Source organism: Meleagris gallopavo, chromosome 2, assembly GCF_000146605.3.
Source record: "Meleagris gallopavo isolate NT-WF06-2002-E0010 breed Aviagen turkey brand Nicholas breeding stock chromosome 2, Turkey_5.1, whole genome shotgun sequence".
NCBI classification, from domain to species: Eukaryota; Metazoa; Chordata; class Aves; order Galliformes; family Phasianidae; genus Meleagris; species Meleagris gallopavo.
The window spans coordinates 24,428,216-24,434,215 of record NC_015012.2 but is presented as its reverse complement, the minus strand read 5'-3'; positions in this window follow the sequence as shown (position 1 = coordinate 24,434,215).

Genomic DNA, 6,000 nt, shown 5'->3' with positions numbered 1-6,000 from the left:
GATCTCTGGACTTTGCAAGAAGCTCTGAGGCAAAGGAATTTGTGTCAGAGGTACTTTTGTGTTGGGTTTGAGCTTCCTGTCTCTAAGTGTGACCACAAAGACAAAGTCAAAGATGCATTTAGCTAGTTATCTACACTGTTTATTCACTGGGCAATCAGAAGTACCAATTTTGCACGTACAGACTAAATATGTCAGCATTTAACCCAAGTTGTTGTCAAATTATTTTTTACTCCAACTGTTGCTCTTGTAGGACATTGCTGTGTTTTGGACATTTGCTGCTATAAACAGCGGAGACCAGAAAATGTTTTCTGTAGACAAACTGATTATTGTAGATATGTTCGTACAGAGTATACACTTACATACACATAAGTACCTCTTTAGAACATATTCTCAGTAGATAGTCTTTTCACGGTAGGTCAATATTCAATGTATTTTTCCTATTTAAATACTTTCAACAAAAATGTAAAGCAGTGCCTATTTTTGTAAAGTCATTTTCAAATGTTACTGGAAGCAATTCTCAGCATTACTCTTTCTTCAGCATTCCCCACAACTAAGCTGGGTGGATGAGCAATAATTTAAGCTATAAAAACTGAGGCAAAATCCTGATCTCCTTATACTTTCTATCAGCTACTGAATCTCACATTTACGTGATTTTTGAGGATTTTATGTCCAAATTTGCTAAAAGTAGGGGAAATTCACTCTGACAACAGACACAGAACAGAGAATTTGACAAAGATGATGTAATATCTGGCTGAAGTAGATGACAAAATAAACACTAATTCTCGAGATACCTTTGCGGGAGGATTCCTCTTCCATCAGAGCCTGAAGGAGGAACATGGAATTTCCTTTTGTTGCTTTTCTTTCACCACAAATTATCCCAGAAGAAACCTCAAAATTGATGTGCACAGACTCACTCCTGAAAACTTCAAGTCAGACCTGTGGAGCTGGAGACAATCTGAATAATTCAGTGAGTGAGTTTACGAATGGAAAAAACACAGATGTTTTCCTTCTCTCACTTAAATGCTTTCAGGTGCACTTAAGAGTGAATTTCTCTCCACATGAAAGAGGCATAGTTCTTGCTCAGTATCTCATTTGCTCTGGAAATGAAAGTTCTAATTTCCCTATGTGCTCTGGTGGTGTCATGAACAAGAGCTGCAGCCAGCCTCCACTCACTCTCATTCAAGCTGTCTGAATGGATGAGATAGACTTGTTTCCAGGTTTTTGGGATCTCCTGAACTTGCAACTAGGTAGAGCTACATAGATATTGAATGTGTGTCCAGAAAAACATTTAAGTCTGTCAGTCTCATGAGAATTCTGGCTTGACTCGGAGTGAGGCAACTCTAGTTTTTGTGACTGGGTGATAGGATGGCATTACAAGATTTCAGGAAGGCTTAGTCCAAGGACTTAGGGCATTAATCTTAAAACTGCGTGTAGTCCCTGCACTATAGCACGTAGCACTGATTTTTCTCGTTGAAGTCATTCCTTAATTTGCTTGTTCAGAATGATTACTTGTCATTCTGTCTAAATAACTGTGGATGAATTTAGCTTGTATTTTTGTATTCTGTGTCACTGTTAGAAAGGGACTAGTAAAGGCTTTTCCTATTCTGGCACCAGGAGGATTTCCTAAGATGAAAATGCTGAGTAATCTTGGTCATTTTTCAGTATGTTGCTTCATTTAATGTAATTTAGAGCATCATTTTCATGCCTGCAGCAGTTAGGTAATCACTGTCTAAGAGTTGCTGATTTTATCAAACATTTGGCTCTGCCATACAGACCTACTGCTGCATTTTTTAGCTTTGATAAATTATATGTCAAAATCAGATACAAGCGTTTGTTTCTAATAAAAAAAAAAAGAAAGAGAATGAAAGGATGGAAGCAAGCCCCAAAGCAAGAGATTGGACTAAAGTTTTTCATTAATTAAAGCTATGCAAACCATCTGTTTTAGCATACAGTGTTAAATTATCTTTTAACATCCCTTCATTTTTTTTAATTTATTTTGTTTAAAAAAATATAAAAGCAAAAATGAGCAATGACAGAATCAAACTAACTTTGTTCACTGACAGAGACCCTTTACTTTGACAATATTTAATATTATTTGAGCATTCTTGCACAAATACAATGACCGTACAAATACAAACGTAGGGCAGATCTGGCTATTTCACAGGTCTATATGCATATGTAACTTATTTGATTGTATGCATATATGTATGTGTGTAATTCCGATGTAAAAAATAAACATAGGTTTGACAGAAAATACCTGATGCTATCTGAGTTAGTTCACATGGATGATTTCCACCTTTAGGCCTGTGACATTAGCCATGTCTTAGCTCAGGCTGCTGCAGCTACAGTCAGAGAGTGTGCAGTGGGGGCAGAGCGGGCCAGTCACTGGAGGCATGGACATGAGAGTGAAAGCCAAGAGGTGCAGGGGTGATGATGAAGTCCCTAGAGCACAGGTGTATCTGACAGACATTAAATACACACCAGTTGCTTTGTTTTCTTTTTGCACACCAATATGTTCACATAGACTGACTGTGGGCAGTTTATTGTCTTGAAAAAAAAAGGACGTAGGCAGCTGAGTGGGAAAGTAGGAGGCAATGAGGAGGTAGCAGTAGAATTTGCAGATTGTATATGCCAAGGGAAAAAATCTGCATCAAACATGAGCACGTAAGAGTTACTGGGTGTCCCAGTGCATTGTGCTGAGCCAACATTGTTCTGTTCTCTGATCTGATTGATGAGCAGACTTGACACCCAGCAACTCCAGCCACAGCAGTGGCCAATTATGGAGGGAAAAAAATACATTGGGGAAGAGATACTGGGTACTCAGTATGGTTAGGGTAAGGCTAGCTGTGGCTCAAAGCCACATCTCAAGTCTTTTCCCAGTCAGTCTGGCACAGAATTGCTCTGTGGTATAAGCACCATTCTTCCCTAGATGTTACTGATGGTTCAAACCCATTAATGAAAGACTTGTTTGTGCAGCAATTTTTGTACAGAAAGTGCGAGGGCACTGGAATATACACTTATCCTCCTCCTGGATAAGAGGAGGTCTATGCTGCTTGCAGGCTGAGACAATGGGATGGTAGAACTGTCTGTGGGACTGCCCTGTACAGCACTGTGGGAACTGAGCAACTGGCAGGCTTCCTTGAGGTATGCTGATGCACATGCTTTCCTGCTGATAGCTGCTTTGCTTTGAGGCCAGGAGAGAGTGGGCAGCCATTGAAAGGACCTGGGGACAGGGACGCTTAGCCAGAAGACAGTGCAGTGGAAACTGATGCATGTAAAAATGCTTAATTATATACAGTGCTTAATTATATACTTTACATCTTAATGTACAGAGCAATGAGTAGGAGTAGCCTGTATAAGTTGTCTGCAAACTAAAAAAAATTCCTTGGTAAGTAAATTTTATCTTGTACATTTGTTTTTTGTCTTCCTTTTTTTGGAAATCCGAAATGATTTTTTTGCAAATTCACATAGCTGTTGATTTGCTGAGTCTATTTTGCTGAAAGAAGTCCTCCCAAAAGACTAAAACCTGTGAGCTTTATTTCTCACATCACTGATTCATAGCTTGCTCTCCTCCCCCAAGATTTACAGTACATCAGGACCTGACCGGAGGAGTTGTCTGTCATACTTCCAGTTAATCAATGACCTACTTTATTATTACATTTAAAGCATGGGCTCACGGAGAGGCTTTCTGCATTGAGTGAAGATCCAATCAATAACTGGCATGAAGGACACTGCAGGGAACAGTGCTGTGGAACAGAGAACAGTTTTTACTAAATATTATTTCATGACACCTTCCCTTGGTAGTTCAGTCTATTTTAGGTACAATAGGATGTCATAATTCCAGTTACTTCTTCAAATACACACGCACAGATGGTGGAAATATACTGAGTATTGAGCTGTTCATATAAACATTAGTCCGTTGCTGGAAAAAAAAGGAACTTTTATTCACCTTCAATTAATTTTATGCATCTTCTTGGGTATAATTGCAAGTATGGTACAACTCAGTCAGTCTTAAGAAGTTAAATGGAAGTGTCCTGAAAAACACTCTCTTCTGGACTAACAGACTCACATAACTCTGCTATGAAAATAACTTAATAGGACTGCTACCATTTTTTAGCAGACCTGTTCCTTCAAGTACGATGCATCATCAACACTTTGGTTCATTACAAAATTAATCATTTATTACTTCTACACAGCTCTGCAAAACTGCAATGAAAAGAAAAATGAATTGGATTCTCCTCTGTTTCATGCATCACTAAGAGAATTACTACTGTTTTTATTATTTGCGCTACACATAACACACACACATATATATATATATATATATGTATACACACAATTATGCTTTTGTAACTTCATTTAGCCAGTAGCTTCAGTGGCTTCATATTAGCCTAATCAGAAACAGAAACTATCCATGCACAGGTGTAGCAGAAGATTAATTCAACAGAACTTCTGTTGTCACTAATGGCACAAGAGTTGGAAAGATTGCAGTTTGACTTTGAAATCCAGGCTGAGTTTAGACAGTTGTTAACTGAGTGATGTCTTCAGTACGGGCTTGTCTCATGGAGCTGTAGGCAAATATTTGACTGGGTCAGAAGAGTAAGCAGTTACCTTCATGTCTGCATAGAGTCTATTGTGAGTGGCAGACTGAGTCCGTTCACCTCAGATCTGATGCATTTTCTAAAGGTGTCTATCTTTCTCCTTGAGTCAACACAGGAAGCCTAGTGAGACCCTGTTCCTAAACAGACACCTCTGGAAGCCTTAGCATTAGCTCTTTTCTGCCAAAGCTTTCAGGCAGTCAAGGAGTGGTCCTGACACAGAGATAGAGAGAAGAATGATAGACTCTCAGTCTGTTAGGAAAAAAAAAAAGAGAGAAATTCCCTCTAAACTTATGCCACTGATAACTTCCCCAGCACTTCTGAAATACAAACTATTGCACTTGAAACGTGTGCGTTTTCCAACGGAGAAAGTGTTTACCGCTGGAACCAGCTTTCTAATGATAGTAAGCACTGTTCTGGGGAATGGAATCTTGCAGAGCCAGAAGTAGTACATGTTAATGAAACTGGGGTGAAACCCACGTTGCTTTCAGGATTTTGGTTCCCGCCTGAAGGAACTCCTAAAGGGAGTAATTTCAGCACTTGCAATTGATACCCCGCAAAGCAAAACCTCCTTATGTTGTCTACCTGACCTGCTGTTCTGCAGCTTGAAGTAAAGCAGCCATCCAAAAGTGCTACAGAAGACAGACATTTGCTACTCCTTCCTCGAAGTCAGAGTTGTTTGGGGACAGGTAAAAAGATGAAAGATGAACTGACAGTACCCAGCATCTCCTGCTCTGCCTTCTTGATAACTGTATTTAGACATGACACTGTGCAATTATATCACAGGTGACATAAAGATTCAGCTTGTGCCTTTAAAACAAGGCTTTAATAACAGTAAGGTAAGGAGCTGCCCTCTCTGCTGGGCTTCGTTGTACGAAGAGAAGAGCTTCTGTCAAGGCATCAAAATATTCAGAGAAGCTTTATAAGTTCAGACAAATGCCAATACCTAAAGCCAAGCAGCTCTGTGAGCATCCCCGTTTCAGGTTCTTGTTAGCCACGTGGTCTTGGCCTTTTGCCAAATAGTATTTCAGAAAAATGTCTTAATGTATAAGCATATGATTGTAAAATGCCTCACTTTAAACAAAGTAGTAACCGGAAAACATGGAAGGACAGTGGAAGAGTGGTTAAAGTGGGTTGCCAGGGTGTTACGAGGATGAATTTGAGATTGTTCCAAAGAATGTCTCCTCTCAAAACTGTAAACACACAGTTGGGCTGAGGAGTAAAAAATAGACAAATAGATTTTAGTGACACTGCTCTCTGGGTGTGCCAGAAGCGAGTGTATCTTAACTGTCTTAGCTCAGAGGGCTCTGAAGACCATGAAGGCCACTATTGATGATTAGTATGAAATTTACATGACAAGATTACACAAAAAGTCCATTTATTTAGTTGTAAACTGAATAAT